A 16,614-nucleotide genomic window follows, 5' to 3' on the forward strand; every position below is an offset into this window, starting at 1 on the left:
ATGGAGCTCTTGTTCTCCGTAGTGGAGATGTTTTTTTGCGAGTTGTGAAATCGCACTAACCTTTTCCTTTGAAGTAACTCCTCCCACTTAGCTTCTCCATACAGCAACAAACAAATCAAAACAACAGCTATCGTCATGCACGAGCAGCCATTGCTGTGTTTTCTCAGAGGATCTAGAGGCCTTCCCCCCATGTGGCTTTAACGATGATCTACTTCTTCACTTGTTAGTAATACAGCAGCTATCGCACAAACAACAACACATTTTGCTCGCACTTGATAACCATACCTGCCAACATTAGGCAATGAAGTAGAGGGGGATTTTCTGGGGCATCGGTAAATGCAGGCCCGTCGAAACTCTGTCAGTGTTGTGATCCGTAGTTTTGTCGGTTTATGCCGTCTTGTCGAGAATGCTCACACGCGCTACCCTATTGAAAAATGCTAACCTTATCTGTAAAGGGGACACTCGTGTGAACACATAGAACCCATTTTCATTCAGATATATCTTGAGGTGAGAGGTCAAGGCACCCCTTTGAAAATAGTTTTTCCCTCGCCAAAAGTTTAGCCTAACTTTGGAGCGTCATTTAGCCCCATATGATAGCAGAAACTGAAGAAAGTGGAATTAACCTTGATCTGTGTCTCAAACTATGCCATGTTGGCTCCTTGAATTTGAGGGGTTTGGGCCTGGAAAGTCCTTGAAAAGTCATTGAATTTGACGTTTCGGAGCCGTGGGAACCCTGTCACAGGTGTAACCGTGGCGACATTCTGTCCACCTGACAGCATCTCCTCCTCAGAGAACAAACGACAGAGACCAACGGCCAGATTCAATCGGTGGAGCATTAACACGTTCACTGCCAATGGCGAGTTGACTCGTCAAACACAATCCAGCGGTTCGATTTTTTTTTTTGACGGTGGGACGTTGATCTAACCCTTTTACGTCTCCTACACCAGAATTGGAGGTATTGAATGTGTATAATCTATTTTACCGACCCACTGAGTGGCGACATGTCTCTCCACAGTAGAAAGAGGCGACCCAAAACTGGAGGGAAAGGCGCGAGGAAGCCATTCTCATACTGTAAAATTGATGGCGAAAACGCTTTCACTTTCGCGCTGATGCACAGCGGTGGCAACGGTGGGGGGTTCCAAGAATAGATTGGATGCACACTTTGAAACACGCAGCATAAATATGACCAGAATCGCAAAAGCTTCATCAAAGCTCTCAACCAAAACTCCACGAAACGAGCGAGTCCACCCAGACTTCCTCAAACAGCGGCCGCGCAAACAGGCACAGCAGCAGCAGCAACTTCGTTGTGACACGCCCGCTGGAGAGCCAGGGAGGCAGGAGGAGAACACACACGGAGGGAGGAGTTGGAAGCAGAGGGGGGTTTCCTGCTGTTATGGAGGAAATTACTGTTCAAAACTATTGTTTAGATGTCTGACGTCTTACTGATGCCAAAAATGAATGGTTAAAGTGACTGTTCTATCGAATTTCACAAAAAGCCGTTTATCTCTGAATAATTTTTCTGACGCTGAAACCATGCTGTATTCAACTGCTAATGCTTACATAACTACTAACTCTACAAACTAACTCTTTTAGACAGAGAAAGCACACATTCTATTAGTTCTTTTGAGATATTGTGTGTTCACAAAATCTTAGCAGAAAAGAATCCTCGGGTCTTGAAAGATGAGCCAGAATCCTCAAAAAAACCCTCTGGCAGAAGCTAACTACAGTAAAAAAAAACGTCTGGCAGTGAATGTGTTAATTGATCTTAATTGATCGCGTGAAAAGTATACGCACGAAAAGTGTACGTACGTACATACATTTGATCCCCGTTGTATCAGAGGGTAGAGCAGAGCACTTTGCTGCATGCATATCTACAGCAAAGTGAGTTACCTACGAGAGAGAGAGAGAGAGCGAAAGTGGTTGTGGGTTGAGAGGCACTTAACCCATTGATACCTGATGCAGCATTTGTGTGTGTATCCCTTTAAGACCGCAAGGTCTTAAAAGTCTTAAAGGGTCTCTCTCCCCCCAAAGGTCTCTCTCCCCCACGTGGGAGGGCGAGCTACGGCCCTATGTAAACGAGAATATTAGTGGATTATTCATTTAGTCGGAATATTGTCTTTTTCCAAATATGGGCAAAAACCGGAATATTGTGTGCATGTAAACGTAGTCATTGAGTCACTGGTATGGATTAAAGCCTCATAGATATACTGTAGGGCTTTTCGTGCTAGGGGGCATGGGCAGTACAGATATATTCTGGTCTGTTTGTGCTCGGGGGCAGTATCAATCTTGCTTATTGCCCCTTTCATAACAGCTTGAGCTCTTTGCAGTTCCATGTCTCTGCTCCCTGTGATGGTCACGTGATGGTCACGTGATGGTCACGTGATGGTCATGTGATGGTCATGTGATGGTCACGTCCATGGTCATATTCATCCCCTCCTGCCTTTCAATAGGATGTTTTTATTTTCCTATTGGATGTTCTGAAAAGTGTGCAAGTGCTGCCTGGACGATCTGAGTGCTGCTTAGCATATCTGTCAATCATTCAGTCATCTCAGATAGGTTGGGTGTTTAGAACAGGAGGGCAACTCATGATCAAGTGTATCTGTCATCATCACTCATTGAACACCTTAGAAATGTCTCAACAGTTCTGCATTACCGACCGTAGTAAAAATGTTCAATTTGAACCCTACAGAAACCAACAGCTGCAGGAGGTGTCAGGCTGACTCAGGTACTGGTTGTGTGTTCTGTACAGAAAAGTCATAAGCATTGGCTGGATCCAACCATCCTCATCGCAGTCCTTGCATTGTATTGCTTTGCGTCCGTCCGCACGTTGGACCGTGTAGACATACTGTATGGAATGACATCAGATGTGTTGCTTTTTTTAGTTGGTCATTTTAGAAGAGTTACACACGGCCGCTGTTCTGTCGTCTGTTGGAGTTTTATGAAGCATGGTTGTTCAGTCACACATGGTGTTTTATCATCTTGCTTTTTGTCATGGTGCAACACTTGTTTTCTGGGCTGTTCATTGAAGCCATCCAGCAATCTACGTATTCCCCTTGTCCCCCTTGTTGATTTGTATGTTAATTGTATTTTTATTTATTTTTTATTTGACCTTTATTTAACCAGGTGAATTGTTTGAGAACCAGTTCTCATTTGCAAACATGACCTGGCCAAGAGGGCCCAGTAGGGATAGATACATTGTCAAAGTCTAGTAACAAAAAGACAAAAAAATAAATAAACATATAGACAAGTAACAGCATACAAATATAGACAGAGTGTACAAATAAACATATAAACATATAGACAAGTAACAGCATATGAACAAATATAGACAGAATATACAGATATACACAGAATTGAAGTGCTACACTACTACTAAACTGAAAGGGGGGGTTGTGTGTGTGTGTGTGTGTGTGTGTGTGTGTGTGTGTGTGTGTGTGTGTGTGTGTGTGTGTGTGTGTGTAAGTGTGTGCGTGTGCGTAAGTGTGTGTAAGTGTGTGTGTGTGTGTGTGAGAGAGAGATCCGGAGCTAATCAACAGGTACAGCGGTCAACAAAGAGTTGATTGAGTTTCTGTTTGAAGATGGAAAGTGATGTCAGGGTTGTGAGTTTGAGGGTGCTTTGGAGTGCGTTCCAATCGTTTGCGGCTGCAAAGCGGAAGGAGGTGCGGCCGAAATCAGATCTGTATCTGACTGAGCTGGGGATGGTGAGCTTGATGTGCTCACTTGACCTAGTGTTGTATGCATTGCAGAGGCTATATGGAGGAGAGAGGTGAGGTAGTGTGGTGTCTTGCCTACTATTGTGTTGTATATAAAGTGATGCCAGTGGAGGGATCGCCGGGTTTTGAGGGAGGGCCAGTCTACCAGATCATAAAGTTTACAGTGGTGAGTGTGGAAGGATGCGTTGGTGGCAAAGCGGATGGCCGAATGATGGAGAGTGTCCAGTTTCTTGAGGGCCGTTTCTGAAGCCGTTCTGTAGATGACATCGCCATAGTCAAGAATTGGGAGTACTGTCATTTGTCACTGCCCGCTGCTTTGGCAGCGTCGTTGATATATATGGAGAAAAGTGTTGGGCCCAGGATGGAGCCCTGCGGCACACCTTTAGAGATGGCAAGAAGATCAGAGACGGTGTTCCCAGTCTTCACCTGCTGTACACGGTTAGTAAGGTAGCTGGCGAACCAGGCACAGCAGGAGGGGGACAGAACGATGCTGGATAGTCTATGCAGAAGGATGCTGTGTTCGACAGAGTCAAAGGCTTTAGCAAGGTCAATGAAGGTGGCAATGTATAATCCCCACCCCAACCCCTCCACACACAAAAACAGATTCTGTGAATAGAGCTAGTAAGAATAGTGAAGCATGCTATCAGAGTAAGAATAAGATCAGATGAAACATTAATGATCCCCATGGGGAAATTGTGCCACTGCACAACAAAAGTATAAACAAGACTATAGCAAATTGGGGGTTATATAAACATATGCAACTGACAATTTCAACACTAGACCCTGTTATGTACAACGGATAAATGAAACCTACTGGGGGAAAAGTTTGGATTTCAACATTAGTTTGTGCAAAATAAGCAGCAGAACTTGTAGTGAGACAATGGAAAGAATGAAGGCAGAATATGATACAAAATTATCCCAAAACTAGGAAATATATGCAGGATGAAATGGGTAGCTCATATTATTCAAATTACAAAATGTAAATAGAAATGCAGTATATCATAATGAGATAGCTATATGAATAGGAAGAAAACGCATATGTGAATTTACAGCAAATATACAGGCCATACATGTGTATATAGAGGTGTAATGATACACGCGGCTTGTTCAAAGAAGTTGAGACATGTGAGTTTCATTGTTTCCATGCAGGCTGAGTGGGTATCATGAGGAAGGGTTTCCATGCAGGCTGAGTGGGTATCATGAGGAAGGGTTTCCATGCAGGCTGAGTGGTTATCATGAGGAAGGGTTTCCATGCAGGCTGAGTGGTTATCATGAGGAAGGGTTTCCATGCAGGCTGAGTGGTTATCATGAGGAAGGGTTTCCATGCAGGCTGAGTGGTTATCATGAGGAAGGGTTTCCATGCAGGCTGAGTGGTTATCATGAGGAAGGGTTTCCATGCAGGCTGAGTTGTTATCATGAGGAAGGGTTTCCATGCAGGCTGAGTGGTTATCATGAGGAAGGGTTTCCATGCAGGCTGAGTGGGTATCATGAGGAAGGGTTTCCATGCAAGCTGAGTGGTTATCATGAGGAAGAGTTTCCATGCAGGCTGAGTGGTTATCATGAGGAAGGGTTTCCATGCAGGCTGAGTGGGTATCATGAGGAAGGGTTTCCATGCAGGCTGAGTGGTTATCATGAGGAAGGGTTTCCATGCAGGCTGAGTGGGTATCATGAGGAAGGGTTTCCATGCAAGCTGAGTGGTTATCATGAGGAAGAGTTTCCATACAGGCTGAGTGGGTATCATGAGGAAGGGTTTCCATGCAGGCTGAGTGGTTATCATGAGGAAGGGTTTCCATGCAGGCTGAGTGGTTATCATGAGGAAGGGTTTCCATGCAGGCTGAGTGGTTATCATGAGGAAGGGTTTCCATGCAAGCTGAGTGGTTATCATGAGGAAGGGTTTCCATGCAGGCTGAGTGGTTATCATGAGGAAGGGTTTCCATGCAGGCTGAGTTGTTATCATGAGGAAGGGTTTCCATGCAGGCTGAGTGGTTATCATGAGGAAGGGTTTCCATGCAAGCTGAGTGGTTATCATGAGGAAGAGTTTCCATACAGGCTGAGTGGGTATCATGAGGAAGGGTTTCCATGCAGGCTGAGTGGTTATCATGAGGAAGGGTTTCCATGCAGGCTGAGTGGTTATCATGAGGAAGGGTGTTATTCAAATCCTGGGCTGCTTGCACATATGGATGACTGTAATGAGCCTAGAGGGGTGCCAAGATCCTAGCCGGGGTCCTCCAGTGTATGTTTTCAGCACACATCTAAAGGGAGGCTGCGACCCCATGCCCACTGTGAAGAGGTCACAGGTGACTCAGCCGCCAGCGTGGGCCACCGTGGCACTACCGGCCCTGCCCAGCACCCCGAGGTGGGCACTAGCCTGGGCGCATCTGCTCCATGGCTAATTAGTATCATTGTAGACAAGGGCTTAAGGCTGGGCCTTGGTTAATAGCAGCCTGTTGCTCAGGGAAACAGTCTGGCTCCTGTAAGCAGCTTCTTTCCAGGTCTGCCTATCTGCTAATCTGGTTACAGGAGCTCACTCTAGTTTGCATTACCTAGACACACTGTAGCCATGTTGGCAGATTGTAGTTATCTAGGCACACTGTAGCCATGTTGGCAGATTGTAGTTAGACACACTGTAGCCATGTTGGCAGATTGTAGTTATCTAGACACACTGTAGCCATGTTGTAAGATTGTAGTTATCTAGACACACTGTAGCCATGTTGGCAGATTGTAGTTACCTAGACACACTGTAGCCATGTTGGCAGATTGTAGTTACCTAGACACACTGTAGCCATGTTGGCAGATTGTAGTTACCTAGACACACTGTAGCCATGTTGGCAGATTGTAGTTACCTAGACACACTGTAGCCATGTTGGCAGATTGTAGTTACCTAGACACACTGTAGCCATGTTGGCAGATTGTAGTTACCTAGACACACTGTAGCCATGTTGGCAGATTGTAGTTACCTAGACACACTGTAGCCATGTTGGCAGATTGTAGTTACCTAGACACACTGTAGCCATGTTGGCAGATTGTAGTTACCTAGACACACTGTAGCCATGTTGGCAGATTGTAGTTACCTAGACACACTGTAGCCATGTTGGCAGATTGTAGTTACCTAGACACACTGTAGCCATGTTGGCAGATTGTAGTTACCTAGTCACACTGTAGCCATGTTGGCAGATTGTAGTTACCTAGACACACTGTAGCCATGTTGGCAGATTGTAGTTACCTAGACACACTGTAGCCATGTTGGCAGATTGTAGTTACCTAGTCACACTGTAGCCATGTTGGCAGATTGTAGTTATCTTCTAGACACACTGTAGCCATGTTGGCAGATTGTAGTTACCTAGACACACTGTAGCCATGTTGGCAGATTGTAGTTACCTAGACACACTGTAGCCATGTTGGCAGATTGGATGTTCGGAGGGTGTTTTGCTCCCAATCAGCTTACTGTTGCACGGAAAGTCGTGCATTAACAGACTGGAGATTGAGTTGTGGTTGGGGGAGATTTCTGGCTTTAACGGACAAGGAATTAATTCTCACTAAGGGGTGAATGCTATAGATTTTCATTTTCCACCTTCGTGTTTTCCAGTTCAGACTGAATGGCATGCCCTGTTTTTCAGGATGAGATTTGTCACGTTACGTATGCCAAGAGAGATTATCATTCAAAACACTGGCCTACTTAGCCAAAGGTTGGCTACTGTGTACATATGACCAAGGAAAGACAGTCAACAGTGTTGAGATCTGAATCACACCAGCTTGAGATTGTGGCATGTCTCATGTTCCAGTTAGTATTCAGTTTGTGCCAGATGGATTTCTTTGCGGAGGTATAATCCTTCTCTGAAATCTGGGAACACAGATTTTATTTGACGGTATAAATGTCTTATCTATGACATGTGATTATGATTTTTATTTAGCATTCCTGCAGGTATATCTCATGGCTGTATGTGCAAGGATCGAAACTTATATCACACAATAGCTTGCTGGAGATTCACATCACAAATATTAAGATTGAGGCTTTGAACTCTTATTATCTGGATACTGAATAATAATGAACTCTTAAATATCTTACTACTACTATCATATAGTTGGGCGGCTGGGCTGTGTCTGTGAGCCCGGTAGAAAGGAGCGAGTGACGCTAGAAGAGGAGCGTGCGTAGCTCCCTCAATTTCTAATCTGAATCTGAATTTCTAATCTGAATAAGGTTATCGTTTTTAAAATGGTAGAGGCGTTGAGCTAAGTGGAGGAAGAGCTGTCAGTAATCAGTGCTCCGAGGCTGTCGACGTAGCAACAAAGAACACAGGATGTCAAAACGGCAACCCAGATACACACTAAATCCACGGCGTTTTCTTTGCGTGTGTGTGTGTGCTGCATTGGCCACATATGCTTCTGGCCACAGTAAAACCCTCTTGGCACGCGGCCAAGCTCCCCCCTTCCTCGCCGGATGGACATGGCACGACACTGTGGCCATGTGGCCAGCAGGAGGCTGTATTTAAGCTGGGGCTAGCTCTGAAATGGGCCATAAAACCTCGCCAGCAAGTCTGGCTCCCCATGAGGCAATGGGCCTAAGTACTCATTGACAAGACTCCAACCTCACAGGCTTCCCAGAGAGAGCGAGAGGGGAAGGATGCAAGCGGAGAAGCGTCAGACGGCGACGAGGTGCCGAGAGGAGGCAGTCGTCTGCCCTAGATAGACAGGGCTGTTTTATAACTGCTACAGGCTTTAAAGCAACAATGCATAGCTGCTTCCTCCCCCCTCCCATGCGTCTCCCCACCGCCGAAATACTTTCATTGTCGTCGTGTGATCGTTCTTTCGGGGCTAAAGACGCATTTCAGTCACGGCTCGCCCGCTAATAGTTTACGTGCTTAAGAGTTCTCCCCCCCCCGTGTGCCGAGGAGGTCAGGGGGAAATATCATGTGACATTCTGATGACACATGGCAGCCATGACATCCACATGTATCCACTTCACACGTCCTGCCCACTTCACACATGAATCAGTCACCCTGAGAGGTGTCACCAAATGTGGAAGGACTCACCAACGATGATGACTAACCCTACTCACTCACTCACTCACTGACTCACTGACTCACTCACTGACTGACTGACTCACTCACTGACTGACTCACCAACGATGATGACTAACCCTACTCACTCACTCACTCACTCACTGACTCACTGACTCACTCACTGACTGACTGACTCACTCACTGACTGACTCACCAACGATGATGACTAACCCTACTCACTCACTCACTCACTCACTCACTCACTCACTGACTCACTGACTCACTCACTGACTGACTCACTCACTCACTCACTCACTCACTGACTCACTCACTGACTCACTGACTGACTGACTCACCAACGATGACGACCAACCCTGGGGGTTGTGTGATGGGGGACTTATGCTGTGTATCTGTTTTAATTTAGCAGCCATTTTCACTCACTCACGGACTCACTCACTGACTGAATGACTCACCAACGACCCAACTTGGGAAAAAAACAAACACATTGTAACCTGAGCTAATGAAGTCGGTTTACTGACTTAGTTTTACAACCTCCAATTCACACTTGCCTCCGTGCCAAAGGGTTCTTTTCCCTCGATTGAGTGTTGAGAGGGTAACCAGAGATGTAGATGTGTGCCATGTGTTTAAGACAGCACACCTGTGAGCTCAGTCTATCCCGCCGCACTGCAGCTTCCACCTAATTATCCCCCCATGGATGAACGACTAGCGCAGCCGAACATGCTGGCCTGTCATGGGTTGACAGGTCCGTAACCTGTTCTACCCACCCATTGCCACTGTGTGGACACACACACACACACACACACACACACACACACACACACACACACACGCATGCGAGGCCAATGCCTGCCGACTTGTGTTTCTGTTTCATTATCAAATTGGCATCGATGAATAATTTGTGGCATCTGGGTGGAGACAGAAAGATGCTTGATGGCTGCCAGGCAGGCGTCCACGGCTCGGCGGTGCCTGTGTCAGAGAGGCAGAGCCTGGACACATGATTTATGACCCCGGGCCCAGCTCGGCCCGCTAGCTAGCACACACAGGAGAGTTGGCGCGGGGCCTACCTAACTATTGAAGCAATGTCATAGCAACCACTTATTCATACAGTTCCCCATATTTTACGAGGTAAATCACGACATTTTCGACTTCCAGGAAGGCCCGTATTGCGAGGAATTCTTTGGCCAAAACCAGACATGAATGTTTTGCATGGCCCCTTAGGTGCGTTCAGTAACCAGGGATACCAGGGCTCCCTAGCCACTCTCTTATTTTAATTGACTTTGGCCTGCAGGAGGCCTGCGTCCATTCAGAGCAGTCTGGCCAGGGAGGGAGGGAGGAAGGGAGGGAGGGAGGGAGGGTAGGAGGGAGGGAGGGAGGGAGGCGAGTGTGAATAGATCTCCCTCACAAACTCACCAGTGCAGCTACAGTCATTCCTGTTAGTGTGCTTACTGCTTCTGCTCTTTGTTTTCCTTTCAGCCCCTCTGGCTAAACGTCTTGAAACAAACCATTTGGAGGTCATGATTCTGTCAGACAGGTTTAGGGCACAAACCTGCTACACCTCATATGGAAATGAGTGATGATGAAGTAGCTGCAGACTTGTGTGCGTGTAATGTACAGTATGATCGTAACTGTCCATCTACAGTATGCAGTGGCTGGCGAGCGTATTGACCGAGCCATGTGGGATGTTGCCAGGTGGGAGTTTACGGTTCTGGGTTGACAAGGGAGCAGGTGTCTGTTAGAGAGAGGGGAGGGGGGGGGGGGGAGGGTGGGAGAGAGAGGAGGGGGAGGGAGGAGGATCACAAGAGCTCTTGGCATCTGCCTTACCTGCTGCCTCCCCAAAGTCCTCTGCCAGCGCACAGAGGGAGGGAGAGGAGACGAAGGAGAGACGAGGGGAACGTTTTGGAGGAGGGACAAACCTCCTTATTAATGATAGCCTCTTTTTAAGGCTTATCCTCTCTCGTAGTGTTTCCTCGCAGAACTTAGGGGCTTCTCCCTCTGGCCGGGAGGGGGGGGGGGTTGTGTAATGGGGGACTTATGCTGTGTATCTGTTTTAATTTAGCAGCCATTTTCTTTTGGTGAGAGAAAAGAGAGACCAAAGAGAAGGCATTTAGCACCCTTTCTCTGCTTCCCATTGCAGCATCTGCATGTGTGGTGGTGGGGGGGCGTCTGCATGTGTTTTGGTGGGGGGGGAGTGTCTGCATGTGTTTTGGTGGGGGGGGGCGTCTGCATGTGTGGTGGTGGTGGGGGGGGCATCTGCATGTGTGATGGTGGTGGGGGGGCGTCTGCATGTGTTTTGGTGGGGGGGGAGTGTCTGCATGTGTTTTGGTGGTGGGGGGGCGTCTGCATGTGTTTTGGTGTGGGGGGGGGTGTCTGCATGTGTTTTGGTGGTGGGGGGGGGCATCTGCATGTGTTTTGGTGGGGGGGGAGTGTCTGCATGTGTTTTGGTGGTGGGGGGGCGTCTGCATGTGTTTTGGTGTGGGGGGGGGTGTCTGCATGTGTGGTGGTGGTGGGGGGGGGCATCTGCATGTGTGATGGTGGTGGGGGGGCGTCTGCATGTGTGGTGGTGGTGGGGGGGCGTCTGCATGTGTGGTGGTGGTGGGGGGGGCGTCTGCATGTGTGTTGGTGGTGGGGGGGCATCTGCATGTGTAGTGGTGGTGGGGGGGCATCTGCATGTGTGTTGGTGGTGGGGGGCATCTGCATGTGTTTTGGTGGTGGGGGGCATCTGCATGTGTTTTGGTGGTGGGGGGCATCTGCATGTGTTTTGGTGGTGGGGGGCGTCTGCATGTGTTTTGGTGGTGGGGGGCATCTGCATGTGTTTTGGTGGTGGGGGGCATCTGCATGTGTTTTGGTGGTGGGGGGCATCTGCATGTGTTTTGGTGGTGGGGGGCATCTGCATGTGTTTTGGTGGTGGGGGGCGTCTGCATGTGTTTTGGTGGTGGGGGGCATATGCATGTGTTTTGGTGGTGGGGGGCATCTGCATGTGTGTTGGTGGTGGGGGGGGCGTCTGCATGTGTTTTGGTGGTGGGGGGGCATCTGCATGTGTGGTGGTGGTGGGGGGCGTCTGCATGTGTGGTGGTGGTGGTGGGCGTCTGCATGTGTGTGTGGTGGTGGGGGGTGTCTGCATGTGTTTTGGTGGGGGGGGCATCTGCATGTGTTTTGGTGGGGGGGCATCTGCATGTGTGTTGGTGGTGGGGGGCATCTGCATGTGTTTTGGTGGGGGGGCATCTGCATGTGTGTTGGTGGTGGGGGGGCATCTGCATGTGTTTTGGTGGGGGGGCCATCTGCATGTGTGTTGGTGGTGGGGGGCATCTGCATGTGTGTTGGTGGTGGGGGGCATCTGCATGTGTTTTGGTGGTGGGGGGCATCTGCATGTGTGTTGGTGGTGGGGGGGGCGTCTGCATGTGTTTTGGTGGTGGGGGGGCATCTGCATGTGTGTTGGTGGTGGGGGGGCATCTGCATGTGTAGTGGTGGTGGGGGGGGCGTCTGCATGTGTTTTGGTGGTGGGGGGCATCTGCATGTGTGGTGGTGGTGGGGGGCGTCTGCATGTGTGGTGGTGGGGGGGCATCTGCATGTGTTTTGGTGGGGGGGGGGCGTCTGCATGTGTGGTGGTGGTGGGGGACGTCTGCATGTGTGGTGGTGGGGGGCGTCTGCATGTGTTTTGGTGGGGGGGGGCATCTGCATGTGTGGTGGTGGTGGGGGGCGTCTGCATGTGTGGTGGTGGGGGGGCGTCTGCATGTGTTTTGGTGGGGGGGGGGGCGTCTGCATGTGTGGTGGTGGTGGGGGGCGTCTGCATGTGTTTTGGTGGTGGGGGGGGGCAGCGTCTGCATGTGTGGTGGTGGTGGTGGGGGGGGGGCGGGGGCAGCATTATCATTGGAAAGAGCATTGAACACCTGTCAGGGATGCAGTCCATGTCATTTGTCATGTCTCCCCGGGGCATTCTGACAGAGAGTGAAGCTGGAAGCTACTGAGCCACCCGTCTCGTCCCAGCAGATGCATTTAGACTGTGGCTTGACCATCAGGCGGGCTGTGCAGCTGAGCACCAGAATATCAATACAGCTCAGACACTGCCGGGCCCCTGGGACTCTCCACAAGGCAAACAGGAGAGGCTCCTCTCCTCTCTCATGGAGGGGCAAGACCTGCCGTCGCCAGGAGACTCCGTACAGCAGAGCAATGTAAACAGGCCCAGTGATGCTCTGGAACGCTAAATGGCGATTTGATGCACTCCCGGAATAGTTGTTGCGGAGGAGCGGGCAGGCCGGTGGGTGGATGAGGAACACCTGAGAAGTTTGGGCTCTTCTGGTCGGGGCTGCGGGGAGGGAGGGAAACAGATGAGTCTATTGAGCTGTGGGAGGAGAGCAGAGGAGAAACAGTCAGACGCACTGTCCTAAGAGAGGTGCGGGCGGCGAGGGGAGGAGAAGCAGGGAGGAGAGACGTGTGAGGAGCTCCTCTTACCTTTTGACTCAGTGACAGAGCACCTCCCCTTTAAACAGGTCGAGGCTCAGCGGAGCTGCTCGTTTTGTGGGCCGATAAGCTCTTTATCTAATGCTGGGGTAGGATCATTCCCCTTTAAGTGGTGGGGCGGGAGCTTCTCTCTCTCTCTCTCTCTCTCTCTCTCTCTCTCTCTCTCTCTCTCTCTCTCTCTCTCTCTCTCTCTCTCTGTGTCTGTCTGATATGAATTGTCATTTCTCTGCAGGGCTCTGCTCTCAGTCTTATTGTTGTGTTTTTTCCATCGCTTTCACTCTCACCGCAATAAACAGTCCTGCAGCTGTTGATGGCAGCCTCGGTGTGAAGCGAGGATACCCCCCCCCCCTCCAGACTAGTCTCACAGTGCCCCCTCCTCCTCCTCATCCAGACTAGTCTCACAGTGCCTCCTCCTCCTCATCCAGACTAGTCTCACAGTGCCCCCTCCTCCTCCCCATCCAGACTAGTGTCACAGTGCCCCCTCCTCCTCATCCAGACTAGTCTCACAGTGCCCCCTCCTCCTCATCCAGACTAGTCTCACAGTGCCTCCTCCTCCCATCCAGACTAGTCTCACAGTGCCCCCTCCTCCTCCCCATCCAGACTAGTCTCACAGTGCCCCCTCCTCCTCCCCATCCAGACTAGTGTCACAGTGCCCCCTCCTCCTCCCCATCCAGACTAGTGTCACAGTGCCCCCTCCTCCTCCCCATCCAGACTAGTGTCACAGTGCCCCCTCCTCCTCATCCAGACTAGTCTCACAGTGCCCCCTCCTCCTCCCCATCCAGACTAGTGTCACAGTGCCCCCTCCTCCTCCCCATCCAGACTAGTGTCACAGTGCCCCCTCCTCCTCCCCATCCAGACTAGTCTCACAGTGCCCCCTCCTCCTCCCCATCCAGACTAGTGTCACAGTGCCCCCTCCTCCTCCTCATCCAGACTAGTGTCACAGTGCCCCCTCCTCCTCCTCATCCAGACTAGTCTCACAGTGCCCCCTCCTCCTCCTCATCCAGACTAGTGTCACAGTGCCCCCTCCTCCTCCTCATCCAGACTAGTGTCACAGTGCCCCCTCCTCCTCCTCATCCAGACTAGTGTCACAGTGCCCCCTCCTCCTCCTCATCCAGACTAGTCTCACAGTGCCCCCTCCTCCTCCTCATCCAGACTAGTCTCACAGTGCCCCCTCCTCCTCCCCATCCAGACTAGTCTCACAGTGCCCCCTCCTCCTCCTCATCCAGACTAGTCTCACAGTGCCCCCTCCTCCTCATCCAGACTAGTCTCACAGTGCCTCCTCCTCCCCATCCAGACTAGTGTCACAGTGCCCCCTCCTCCTCATCCAGACTAGTCTCACAGTGCCTCCTCCTCCCCATCCAGACTAGTCTCACAGTGCCCCCTCCTCCTCCCCATCCAGACTAGTGTCACAGTGCCCCCTCCTCCTCCTCATCCAGACTAGTCTCACAGTGCCCCCTCCTCCTCCCCATCCAGACTAGTGTCACAGTGCCCCCTCCTCCTCATCCAGACTAGTCTCACAGTGCCCCCTCCTCCTCATCCAGACTAGTCTCACAGTGCCTCCTCCTCCCCATCCAGACTAGTCTCACAGTGCCCCCTCCTCCTCCCCATCCAGACTAGTGTCACAGTGCCCCCTCCTCCTCCTCATCCAGACTAGTGTCACAGTGCCCCCTCCTCCTCCTCATCCAGACTAGTGTCACAGTGCCCCCTCCTCCTCCCCATCCAGACTAGTGTCACAGTGCCTCCTCCTCCCCATCCAGACTAGTCTCACAATGCCTCCTCCTCCCCATCCAGACTAGTCTCACAGTGCCTCCTCCTCCCCATCCAGACTAGTCTCACAGTGCCCCCTCCTCCTCCCCATCCAGACTAGTCTCACAGTGCCCCCTCCTCCTCCCCATCCAGACTAGTCTCACAGTGCCCCCTCCTCCCCATCCAGACTAGTCTCACAGTGCCCCCTCCTCCCATCCAGACTAGTCTCACAGTGCCCCCTCCTCCCCATCCAGACTAGTGTCACAGTGCCTCCTCCTCATCCAGACTAGTCTCACAGTGATAAATAGTGGAGACGTGTTTATCAACACAGCAGAAGTGTAAGTTAGCCCTTGTTGGAAGAGAATAATGGAGTCTAATTGAGCTGTAACATGCTGGCTGGTGGCCAGGCTCTCCAATTGAAAACTCTCTCCATCAGAAGGGGGTCTAGGGAGAGGGCGGGGGGCGGGACGTTTTGAGACGGTACACTCATCAAACCTATTAGCTGCACTTGGACCCCCTTCTTTTTAAAATTAAAGTTAACCTAGCAATCTGCTCCTCTACCCATTAGCTTAACACCTTTTTTTACCTTCTTCTTTTTAGAAGGAAGGTGCAGGGGCCCGTTCTGTCAACCCCGAGCACAGGCCCGCTAAAGTCAGATCCATCCTCTGGAGGAACCGCGCAGTCTGTCTCCTGGCACCTGCCTCGCCAAGAACAGGGAGGAAGGGGGGGGAGTGAGCGCAGGCGGGAGGGAAAACCCAGCTGCCTCTGTGCCTGGCCCCCGTGCTGCTTTTAAAGGAGTGGGAGGGAGGAGAGGAAGAGAGGAGGAGAGAGGAGGAGAGGAGAGGAGAGGGAGACTGCTGGCACCATCTGTACACGTCTTTTGTATTCCAGCCCTCATCTTTACACAGAGCGAGCGAGCGAGGCTGCTGTGCTCAGTGTTACAATGAAAGAGAGAGGTGCCTTTCAGGGTGAGATGCTGTGCCTCAAGTGGGCAGAGGAGAGGAGAGGAGAGGATGGAGAGAGGAGAGGAGAGGAGAGGAGAGGAGAGGAGAGGAGAGGAGGAGGAGAGAGGAGAGGGGAGGGGAGAGGAGGCGAGAGGAGGGGAGGGGAGAGGAGAGGAGCGGAGGAGAGAGGAGAGGAGAGGAGGAGAGAGGAGAGGAGAGGAGGAGAGAGGAGAGGAGGAGAGAGGAGAGGAGAGGAGGGGAGAGGAGATGAGGGGAGAGGAGGAGAGAGGAGAGGAGAGGAGAGAGGAGGGGAGGAGAGAGGAGGGGAGAGGAGAGGAGAGAGGAGGGGAGAGGAGAGGAGAGGAGGGGAGAGGAGAGAAGGTGTGCGTTTGTGCGTGAGCGTTCATATTGAAATATCCCCTTTTGTTCTTGCACTCTACAACATTTGGCCCACTCAGAGGACATCTCATGTCCTATTTATTTTGACTGTGTGTGTGTGTGTGTGTGTGTGTGTGTGTGTGTGTGTGTGTGTGTGTGTGTGTGTGTGTCTATCTCTATGCGTGTGAGTGAGTATTCATGCACAGTGTGTGTAAGCACTCATGTGTGGTCAAATCTCTGGGTTGCCATGTTTCTGAGAGGAGTGACAAGCTTTTGTTTGTTCCTCCCTCCCATCAGACCTATTAGCCTGCTGTCTCCTCTCACTCACTCACTCACTCACTGACTCACTCACTT

The sequence above is a fragment of the Poromitra crassiceps genome (assembly GCF_964638095.1).
Source record: "Poromitra crassiceps genome assembly, chromosome: 4".
NCBI lineage: Eukaryota > Metazoa > Chordata > Actinopteri > Beryciformes > Melamphaidae > Poromitra > Poromitra crassiceps.